The 12,194-nt window shown below is 43.8% G+C and overlaps 1 protein-coding gene across 6 annotated transcripts in view; it reads right to left on the bottom strand.

The window, feature by feature from the left end:
- MEGF11 (multiple EGF like domains 11) overlaps nucleotides 1-12,194 on the bottom strand; it is a 194,225-nt gene that overhangs the window by 175,243 nt on the left and 6,788 nt on the right. The window lies entirely within an intron of this gene.

Raw genomic sequence — 12,194 nt, 5'->3', positions numbered from 1 at the left:
GGGATCCTGCTCAGCCCCAGTGCTCCCGAGGGATCAGGAGCCACAAAACCTGCGCTCTGTGGGGCAAAGAGAGAAATTCCTCCTTCAGGTGAAATCCTGACCACTCCAAGGGAAGTCACACTCCCAAATCACTTAGCAATTTTTAAGGCTCAGTCTTCCTCACTGCCACCACAGAAAGTGAATCTGAGCTCCCAGAGAACTCACTGGGGATCCTCTAAATATTGATAATTCTTGATCTCTTAAGGCCTGGAACTGATTTTATTCATTTTCTGCCACTGCTTCAACTAGAAATAATCATTGTGTTCTGCCATGCTGAGAGGGAAGGGTTATGCTGAGATCAATTCTGCTGATCAATGTTCTAATGTGATATTATTCTGTGGGATAATTTCAGCATTTCAGTTTTCCTGGTAAACGATTTCCCATTGCCTCACTGCCGGGTTCAAAACAATCATTAGCACCAGTTCAAACTGTTAATGAGGTTAAGGGAGATCCTGAATCAGCAGAGCAGGATCTATGACCCAGGAAAGCTTTTCCCCTCCTGTGTCCTCTGTCTACTCCTTCCACTTTGGTAAATCGACCAACTCTTTCCAGCAATTTGTAGAAAACACATTTTCACTGGTTAATTTTCCACTGGAACTTGATTCATCCAACCAACAAACTCAATGACAATTTGCCTGCAAATTGTGCTTTATGTGGCACTTTTAGAAAGGGGAGCAAAATCTTTTTCTAAGTAATGCAGAAATATCAACATCTCCTCTTGGCACTGTCTTTCATTCTCTCTGTACAGGGCCCAGCAGACCTCACTCCACCAAAACTAAACGCAGTCAAATAGGATTTGCCTGCAGGAAGCTCCAGGTTTTTTGAGAAGAGAAGAGGGAAGAAGCCATTCTCCTGTGCCAAAACCAGAGGAAGTTCTTCTCAATCATTCTGTTCTTAAGGGGATTTTTTTTGTTGTTGTTGCCTGGGGAATGAAAGTCTTGACAGGCTGAGAATAGAGGAGAAGATCCCTGGTCCTTTCAGCTTTCCTGCCAACACGTGGAGCAGCAGCCAGACCTACCAGAAGAAGATCAAGCATAGCCTGAGCTACCAAACCACCTGTGAGGGCAGGTGCTATCAAACCACACTCCAGACATTGCTGGGAATGCCTGTTCTCCACTCCAGGGATCTTTGTCTGGAGTCAGAGCTCCCCTGGGATTTGTAGGAATTGAGCTGCCACGGGTGAAGGACAGAGTCAGGAACTGGCTACAAGTGGTAAATCAGAAGCAAACATTTCCACCTCAAAAAGACTGGAGGGACATCCACTGCCCTGCAGGTGAGGAAGGTGAGAACTGAGTGACAGATGGACAGGGCAGAGCTGGGGCAGGACTGTGGGAAGCTCCTCAGCTGGGGGAAGGCATTTCCAGCCCAGTGAGCCTCTCTACAGGAATTTCTCTGGTACATCCCTATGCCTTCCTTCATGGCACAGCCACCTCTGCTTTCTTGCTGTGACTGCAGCACTCACAGAGCCCAGCAATTTACAGGTTCCAACCCTGGCTGAGTAGCTGTTTGATTTCAGCAGAGATAGAGGGAGCACAGAGGATACTGCCAAAGAAAATCAGAAAAAAAACCCCATTTATTGTTTGAAACATTTGTATCTGTAAATCACCTCAAAATCACAGCACTTGCTTATTTTGCTACAGGTTCCACACTCAGGGCATTGAGAGCATTTCTTTGTGTACAAATTCCATCATATTGCTGTTCCAGTGAAATATTTATTTCTGCATCTGGTAGCCCTGCTACATGTCCGTGGTGCTCTGATTACTGACTTGCCCTGAATTGTGGATCTCATGCCAAGAAAATTCTATTTTCTGACAGTAAATGACACAGCTCCACTGCTGATTGATTTTCATAGGTACAGAGTATGTGCTGTGTGATAGAGTGAGGATGGGGGCATCCAAAATGTTGTTTCTAAAAGATCAAAAGTAGACAGATGAAGCCATCTGGGCTGCAGGACACTTCTGGTTATCTTTGCTGAGCAATGCAACACTTAATAAAACTAAATTACACCGATTCTCCCAGAAAACTTTTAGTCCTGCAGCAAGTTGAGTAAACTATTGATGTCTCAAACAAAATCTTTCTTCATTCCTATTCCAAAATTCATCCAGTCAATCTGACAACAATCCTTTCTTTGTTTCTCACCAAAATAGGATGAATATGGACAACTTTCTAAAGGCAAAGCTGTCCTTGAGGCCAGGCACGGGCCCCAGAGGGCCAACACATCTCAGATTTCATTCCAAATCAAGATGCAAGTGAAGGTCACCCCCATGAAACCAAGGACAGGCTCTGTTTGAAGAGCACGTTCATGTCTAAGCTGCACCGACGGTGCTGGGGATGGAATATTTAAATGCAGGCTCCCTTCCCTTTTCTCCCATTTCAAAAGGAACCACAGCAACGTGTTTCAGAGCAGCTTTCTGCAAAGAACTGCAAAAAAGACAACACAGGAAGCAATTTTTTATATAATTACGGGGCTGATTCTCATTTAAACTTTCTGTCACCGACTTCAGATTGCAGAAGTTCAGCTGATTTAGGATCAAGCCCAATTTCTTGATTTCTAATGCCTAGAGAAACTTTCTGCTAATGACATGTGGTAAAAGATCCTTTCCAGTTCCTGGGATCCACACTGGGGCCTGCAGATAAAAGATGGGAGCTGGAAACAAGACCTTTTCCCCACGTTCCCAGAAGCTCTTGAAGATGGCTGCTCTTTATGACAAGGGAAATGGGACACAGCATCTGCAGTGCTTGTTCAAAAGATCATTCTGGATTCTTTCAGTAATGCTTTTAAAAGGAATTCTATTTAAATTGGGTGTTTCCTAAAACATGACACCTGGGAATGCAGGTGTGTGACAGCAAATCCCAAGGGCTACACTGAACACTGGGTTTAATTTCTTTGCAAGCCTCCTTATAACATGTTCCATATATGGTTTTTTGCTTTTAATCAGAGAAAATCTCCTTATTTGACTCAATTTACATACTTACAGTGTAAGCTTTTCCAAGTAAGGCCATTTTCTAGTGGTTTTGCACATGGATTTCAGGGCATTACAGTGAGAAAAGTAAATTGTAGTATTCAGAAAGGAAAAAATCTTGATAAAAAGAAGGAAAGCTTTGGGATTAAATAGATTGAAAATACCTCTTGACTTACTGCATCAGAGAAAGTGAGGCTTCCAAAAGCGAAACCTATGTTAGAAATACTGAGCTTAAGATAAATTATTCAAAAATGTTTTGTGATCAAATCTGCAATGGACTGAAGCTGCATGAAAAATTTCCCTGGGGAGCCTTAAAAACCCTTTATTAAAATGGAAACTATGTGCAAGAATACCCAAATCTGAAGTGGAAAGCTATAATCCTGTAACAGAGAGAAAAAAAGGAATGCCTGGATAAACAGGTTCTAAAGGAAGGATCCATGGCTGGTTAGGAGAGCTCTGACCCTGAGAATGAAGTGTTAACAGATGCTTTTCCAGCCCACATCACCTTCTGTCACTGAGAACAATCAGGGAACCACAACAAGCACTGATGTACCCACTGACTTCTGCAAACACGACATTTCCATGGGGGGCACTCTGGGAATCTTCAGTTCAGTCCTACCACCCATTTTACCCTCTCATGCTCTTTTTGACCCTTGCCCTATGAAGATTTCCTGCAGATTCCCTTCCCTGTCTCCCACTCCACTGAAGTGACTCCTGCCAATGGCTCAGGAAGGTGCTTTGCCATGTAAAGCTCCAGGAGTTGGGACATCCACAGGAAAGCACAGCTCAGTGTGCCAGAGGGCAGGGATAGGTGGGATATTGGGAAGGAATCCTTTCCTGGGAGGGTGGGGAGGCCCTGGCACAGGTTGCCCAGAGAAGCTGTGGCTGCCCCATCCCTGGAAGTGTCCAAGGCCAGGCTGGATGGGGCTTGGAGCAACCTGGGCTGGTGGAAGGTGTCCCTGCCCATGGCAGGGGGTGGGATGGGATGGGCTTTAAGGTCCATTCCAACCCAAACCTTTGGGATTCTGTGAGCTCAGTCTGCAGATCATTTACTATTGCTGGGGTGTGAACACTCCTTAAAAATGGTTTGTATCCACAGTTCTCAGCCAAGGTGAGAGGTCAGGTTCAATAGGAAGAAGTTGCTTCTTTTCTGAAGTCCCACAGTGATCTGCTGCACAATTTGACATCTTAATATTTTTACACTTTGCTGTAAATGATTTATGCTTCAGAGTTGTAAGTACTTTATATTTTAACATGTGATTGCTTTCTACGAATTTTCAGGACTTCTTTCCTAACAGGTCCTGTCTGTTTGCATTAAGCCACAGAGTAACTGGCTGATTTTTATAGGCTCTCACATCTTCCTCAGAAATGGATGCAGCTGCACAAGCAATTGGAAATCCATGGAATAATTTATCCTACCACGAGACATGGAGTACATGCCACACAAAACCAAGTTAATTTGGAACAAAGGGAATGACAACCTCTCTAAATTCCCAGCCAGTAAAGCCACTCCCAGGTATCACCCAGCATTTGAGAAACCAGCATCAATAAACACAATGGTTTAACAGAATCATGGAATCACAGAATCTGGAAGGGAACCACAGGGATTGTTGGAGTCCAACTCCTGGCCCTGCACAGGATCACACCACGTGCCTGGAATGGTATTTCGTACATCAGGCTCACGTGGCATTCCCAGTGTGAATTCCATCAGTATTGTTAGGAGAGGGAGTGCTAAAAGGATGGGATAATTACAGACAAGCGTTCCAAAAGTTCCCAGAAAAGAAATGTACATTCTGCACAGGAAGATGCTGAAAGCACTGAACACTTTGGGCCAAATTCCACCTGCCAAAGGCTTCCAGCCACTCTCATTCCCGCGCCGGAGGAGCTGGGGAGCAGCTGAGCTGGAAGTAACTGCACCCAGGTAGCCAAGAGCCTCCTCCTGCCTGCACAGGTTGACGGATTTTGGGCATCCAGAGCCGTGCTATAAATGGCTGTGAGAGCTGAGGGGGCAGAGCAAGGCCCACAAACCCCCAGCCAGCCCTGCCAGCTCCTGCCAGCACCGGCTCAGCCTTTCCAAGGCTCGGAACCGAGGGAAAAACATTTGCAAAGAGTGGCTCGCTCCAGCTTCCCAAGCACTCCCCTGCCACCACTGAAACTAAGAGGTGGAAAGACAAAAAAAAACCCATCAGGAGATTTCATGAGGATCATATTGATGAGTGTTTTATTAACTGCAGCGTGGCTGGATGGCCTGGGCTGGAGTTCATTTTCCCGGTATTCCAGCTCCTGCTGAGCAGTGTGTGCACATCATCAAGGCTTTCTCTGCTCCTCGTGCTCACTCACATCTTTTTTCACCTTGATCCACAAGTTTTCCTTCTTTTACACTCCTTTCCTCCTCTCCCATCCCAGCAGGTAAAGGGAACAGGAGTGTGGGTCTGTGAGTGAGCAAGCACTAGGGTTAACCCACGCCCTGTGCTGTGCCATCATTCTGCTGCAGGCACTTCAGATGTTCTGGGGGTGATTCTGATCCATCTTTATTCACATTTTCAACCTGTAAGATGCCTAGAAATGAGGAAGGGGGTGACTGGAGCTTACACCTGGCACAGGTTGCAGTAGCTCTTTTTTTCCAGCCAAGAAGGAACCTGCCTCATAATGGAACCCTCCCAGACACCCAGAGCAAACGTGTGAACTGGGGAGGGGAACACCCAGCCAGAGGAACACAGAAAAGAAGCAGAAAAAGATGCTGTCTCAGATTTTGTATGTACATCAGAAGCTCTTTCTAAAGGCCATCTCGATTTAAGTAACTTCTTTTCCTCTCTCCAGCTCTGTCTCATTTTCTTCTGGGCTTTAAAACTTTAGAGCACAAGAGAAATAAATCTATCAATGGGAGAGGGATGTAAAGGAGTGGTTAAGAAAGCGATTTGGGGGTTGGAACAAGCTGATCTTTAAGGTCCCTTCCAACCCAAACCATTCTGTGATTCTCACTTCAATTTTAAACGTTTAATTTCACACACCTGTCTTCTTTCTGCCCCTATGGATTCAATAAGTTAACCCAGCTCACCACGTGCCTGGACTACTCATGGACTAAAACTCTTTTGGAGGGAAAGATCTTGTGGAATTTCGTGTTTTCATAATTGTACAAATGGCAAATGGCCTGTCTATGTCCTCAAAACCAGTCTTCTGTGGGATGCACAGGGCCTTGCTTTCACCAGGCAGGGGATCCCAGCAGATGAGAAGGACTGAGCCCCAAAGCCATCATGGAACAGCACCAGTGCCCTCCAGGCCACAGGAGATCAGGGCAGGAACCACCCTGAGGAGCATCCCAGCAGCAGGAGGGCTGGAAAGGGCACTGGGACACCAAAGGAGATGTGGAAGTGAGGATGAAGTGACTGAAGATGCCCAGGCAAACCTGGTGGATCTGACTCAGAGCAGCTGGGCCCGGCCTGACTTTGCCAGAAGTGTGCAAGTGAGTGGACCGAACCTTGCATGGCTCTCCTTGAATTCAGCAATGAGTGACACCTACGGTTCTTGGGCCTTTTTCTCTGATCCTGCTGGAGCTTCCAGCCATCCAGGCCATTAGCAGGAATACTGTGAGTACTCTGGATCCAGGGCCTCCTTCTGTGTCTACATTCCCAGTGTGCTTTTATACTGATCCAACTGACCCCGCCCAAAGCAGCCAGAAAAGCTTTTTTGTGCTACACTAGGAACAGTCTAAATCTTTTTCCAACTATAATGCCTGCATAATTTTTCCTCTGATATTTATTAAGCCCCCTGAGACATTACAAAGCTTCAGCATACCCTCCTTTTTGACTTTGTGCTATTTTCATTCCTTTCTACGAATATTTTGTTTCTCCTCCTTCTCCTGCACCTGCTTCCAGGAGTCCTTCCCTTATTTCATTCCTACTCCTCACCAGCATCTTTGGAAATCCATCAGCACCCAGACACTGCAAATATAGAATGAGGGATGGGAGATGAGAACTGGCTGCTTCACCTTCCCATCAAAGAGGTCTCTGCAGTATCTTTAGGCTGAATATTCACCCGGTGGCTTCACTTTGTGCCACAAAATGAACTGACCTGCTTTTCAGAGGGTCCCCCTCTCCCTGCCCACACACACCTGCCTTCCAAAATGCTCAGCATGAGCAAGAAAAAGCCTGTTCCTGCTCAGTTTCCCATTGGAACACGGGATCCAAATAATTTTCCCTATGTTCTTCACTGGGAAAAGATGTATGGAGTCATCTCCGGGACACAGAAAAGGAGACATTTCAAAGCTGGCATTTTGATTCTATAATTAATAACTATAGGAAGAATGGCCTTCCACACCATTTTCCTGCTCTCATACATCCCAAATCAGACAGAGAAAAAGGATGTCCCCTGATAGGAAGTATCTGTGTCCTGCTCTAGCATTTCCCTTCATTTTAGGTTGCATTATTGATGTACAGAACTCTGTACTTGAATAATGGAACAGTGAGGCTCTCACAGAAAGCACCAGCACCAGCTTTAATGTGTCTATAAAGATAAGAAAAATGTATTTCCAAAGTCCAGCAGCTTTCAAACAATGTATTTTCAAGTTCCAGGAAGGCTCACCACGAGGAATTCAAAACTGAGGCGAGAAGTGCAGGGGGACAACATTCCTTCTAAAATATTAATGAGCTGCTGCCTTATAAAGTGAAAATAACCAACAAATCTGACACATGGACAAACATTATGAATATTCAGGAAGTTGCAGCCCCTGATTCAACGTTTTCTAGGAGTGTACAAGTTTTGCACTGATCACAGGAGCCATTATTTTTCCTTCCATCAGGAGCACACTCGGCTGGGGTCGGTGTGGTGCTGCAGCATATGCATGGAATTGCAGGGACTGTAATTCATCCAGATGGCAGGAAGCTCTGGAATTGTTACTCCTATGGTACAGATGTTTAACAATCCAGCCATATGGCTCCAATAAGGCAGCCTTGTCAAAGACTGCAAAAACTCCACTAGACACACAGCCCTGTAAATGGGAGTGCAGTCCTGAGGTAGGAATGTTCATATGGCTGCACTATAAAAGGATCCATCACGCTGGGAAGTTGGCATGGCTATTGGAATTACAGAATTTAGGAAACATTATTTAAAATCCTGAAAACAATCCGGTCCCAGATTTGCATAATTCCCTCCAGTCAGCTACTAAAAGCACATTCCTCATTTGGTTTTGAAATTCATTAAAGGTGAGCCTAAAAAATGGGAAAATAAATATATCCAAACATAATAAATATATACAAACATAATTAATAAATCCAAACATAATTAATATATACACACATAATAATGCCCCCAACCCCTGGCCTGAGTGAAACACCTCTGTGGGTGACACACAGATTCAACCAGTGGGACCAACCTCTGCAGAAGGATTTGTCAAAGTCAAGGGGCCCTGCTGGTGCTTGTGGTAACTGTGATGTGGAAAGCTGAGTGCTGAGAAACAGTCTGAGATCAATAACAACTTGGCCAAGAGAGGAAAGAACCATGAAATGGTCAATCCATAACTCTACTGGATTTTGGCAGGTTTGAATGACAGACAAATGGCAGCAAATCAGATTGTTAAATCACTAATCCTGTCATTATTGCATCCTGTCACATTGCATAGATTTAGACATTAGAAAAAGAGTGTAAGGTAGGAGAGTGAAAAAAAACCACTTAAAAGCTCAAATAGCCCAAGTTTGTGTTTTGTGGCTGGGTTTTTCTGCCCCAGGTCAGCTGTCAGGAGCTGCTGTTTGCAGCCCCAGCTGATGCTCAGGTCTCTGACCCTTTGTTGTCCAGAAGAAACATCCCTTCTGTACAAATCTGTTGTGCAAGAATAAGATGAAAATGGACAGACTGAACAAAGCTTTGGTCTCTCAGACAAAGATGCCTCCACTTAGCACACAGGGCATCTTTCCACCTGACATATTCTTAAAGGCAACTATTCAATTACCATCTCCTCACAGGGTAAAAAGCATGGAAAAGCCATGGAATATTCCTTTTTTTTTTTTTCTGAGCAGCACAGTATTCAGAGATGTTTTATCTACCACAGATACTAATCTAGGCAATATAATTTTAAAACATCCTTACGAAAAACCTTGAAGGGCACTTGAACCCTGTGGTTGTTTAAAAAAAGATTTTCTGCAGTTTATGCATTTGCTCTGCCAAAAGCTTACCTTAGCATACAAAGTACAGTAAATCATCCCTGCTCTGATTTACTGCCCACACTGGGCTGTTTGTTTGCAGGGACAGCTCAGGGAAAAGCTCTGTCAAGTCTAAGAACATTCAGAGAAGGGGAATCGTTTTGCAAAGCTCCCACTGTGGCAACAACCTTTTCTAAGAGATCAGGGGAGGGGGAAAATGCAGATGTGCATTTGCAGCATTTTTCAGGTGGGGTTTTTTTCAATACCATTGCAACTCAAAAATATTCCAAGCCCTTTGGAGGCACGATTTCATGCCCCAAAACTGTTTAGCCTCAGTGCTAAAGGGCTGGCCAACTGAAATTATTGGACTTTGGGCCTGAATTCCACATTTTATGGGGCAGCAGAATACACAGATCTCAAAAAGGCAAAGGAGACAGCAGAGAAGTGGCAGAGAAAGAAGCTCTGGGTCAACTTGGTTATTTAGAGCTGAGCATAGATTTTATTAGACCTAATCCATTTGGTAAGTCCCAACAGGAGGACAAAGATAAAGCCATATATCTGACATTCCTTTAAAAATGAGTAAATGAGAAGGGAAAAGATCAAAACAGTAGCTGAAAGCCTTCACTCCTGCTTTAACACCCAAGAAACAGTCATTAATAGAGATTTAAACTCAGCCTTCTCTAGTCTAAACATGTCACTGTTAATTACAAAGCTATTTAACTTTTGCAAGAAATAAAGACTGCTATTAATGAAAGAAGAACCAATTAGCCTTTAATCTACACACTGTTTTTTAATCAAACTTTCTTTTGATCATCAGGCTCACTGCAGGATGTTTCCCTCCTCCCCATGTTGTCGTGGCTTCCGAGGTTGCTAATGGAAGAGATTTTAAAGGGCTGCCTGATGGGGAGAACCTCCTCTGCAGGGCTGGAGCTTCCCTTCCCTCCCTTCCTGCCAGGGACAGCACAGCAAAGTGCAATTCTGTGTCCTGACTCCTCTGGAAGTAAAGGAGCAGCACTGAATGTGTCTGGAGGAACGTGGGATGGGAGAACAAGGAAACAGCAGAAAATACCGGAGTAAAGAAAAGAATTGGGAAAGGGAAGGAAAAAGGCAAAAGCAGGGAGGTGCCTCCAGGAATGAAAATGGAATTCAGTGCAGACTGCAAAGAATGATGAATGAGAGAATTTGCTTGTTGGCACAGGAATGTATTGTGGCAAAACAAAACAAAACAAAACAAATGGGATCAGGGCTCTGTGTGTTCCAAACAAATGGGGTGACACAAAAAGGATCCCATCAGCTAAATATTGCTGTGCCTCCAAACTGTTGCTTGTGGGGTCAGAGAGTTTCAAGGAGGTTTTCTGTTTGGTTTGGGTGAGTTTTTTTTGCTCTGTGGTATCAAAACAATGAGACCAAATCTCTGGGATCCATCACGATGGAGAACTTCTCCCCTGACACCATTTCTCCCTCAGCTGCACTTGCTGCTCCCATCTGCAGGCAGGAGAGATAGAGGATGTCCCTGGGGCAGGAATTGTGCTGTGCTGACCATGCAGATAATGAAACACAAGGCCCCGAGTGGTGCACATGTAAACAGCAGAGAAAATGTCACTATTATCTGCTCTGTGTCAAACATGAAGCTCCTGCTCTGCCCAGATACCTCCTGCCTGCTCTGCATTAGCAAAACTTTGGTGTCTGCTGCTCTTTCTCCACCACAGAAAGACAAAATTTACCTGGCAGCAGCAGAACATTGAGTATTAATACCAACAGTAAAAAAAAAAACTACTTTAAAATAAACATTAATGCCCTCAAATAATCAGAATCCTCAAGTAACAAACCTCTGCAGTGATTTATTGTTGCAAGTAGTATGGCAATTAAAAAATAAAAAAAAAAAATAGAAATCAATAGATGGCAGAGAGAAAAGTCATAATAAATATGCTCTGTGCCAGACAGGATTCTGAGTCACGGAATTCTAGACTGTTATTAATAAAAGTACGTGGAACAACTGCTGAAATGGTATTGACACCTAAGAATTTAGAGGTAAGTACACACTTAACACAGGGAGGATTTCACCAAAGACAATGGGTTACTACAGATGTTTTTCAGGACTTGAGTAACAGCACTTTGCACTTCAAAAGAGCAAATTATTACTCTTTCTGTAAAATAATTCCAGTGCCTTATCTCAAAAGGCTGGTGATTTTTCACAGTCCAAAGCCCCTTTAATGTAACTGTTTGGCATAAAGGTCATTTAAAATGAGATCAGGGTCCATCCATGTTTTTGAGCTGCTCATATATTACAATGTAAATCCAACACAGGAACTCAGATAAAAACATCAACGGATATAGAAAGAAGCAGCTGCAAAGCACAAGGTCAAGATATTTAAACATAGCTGGATAGTTGTATCATTTTCATATTTAAATTATTCCATGGCATTCTTAATCTGCCAATAAAAATTGGATTCTGATGCTGATCAGAACCCCTTTGTGTTTTTCTTGTGTTATAATCCCACAACACAAGATCTGGACAAGAAATCCCAGCTCCACTCTCTTTTTAAGCAAAGTGTGGCACATGCAGAACACTCAGAAAGCTGCAATACTGAAAACATGTGACATTTTTAACTAACAGACTAATTGCTGAAAGGTCCATTTGGATTTTTGTCTCCCTCGAACTGGCCTAACACACTCCAGAGCTTTTTATTTAACTCACACAGGGTAGTTGGGACAAAGATCTTCAGAGGTTTGAGAAGCTTTAAAAAGTTAAATTATTGACAGGAACCATGGAAAACCAGTGAGATTTTAACTGTTCTTACCTGGGTAAGAAGTTTCAAAGGTAAGAGGCAGAAACTTTACCCTGCTGCTGCTTAAACTGTGCCATGGTTTATTCCTCAGTGTTCTCAGTTCCCCTAATTTAACATTAGTGAATGCTTGCATTAATTACTCCCCAAAGCAAGCTCAGGTTCAGGAAAGCACTGAGGAACTTCATTAACTCCCTCCCCAATGATTTCAGCAAAATCTTACTGAGGCACTTCAAATGCATGTACCTGAGATGACCTGGAACGTTGGGGAT

Source organism: Manacus vitellinus, unplaced genomic scaffold, assembly GCF_001715985.3.
Source record: "Manacus vitellinus isolate BGI_N305 unplaced genomic scaffold, ASM171598v3 scaffold_16_pilon, whole genome shotgun sequence".
Classification (NCBI taxonomy): Eukaryota; Metazoa; Chordata; class Aves; order Passeriformes; family Pipridae; genus Manacus; species Manacus vitellinus.
This window is presented reverse-complemented; position numbering and strand designations above follow the sequence as displayed.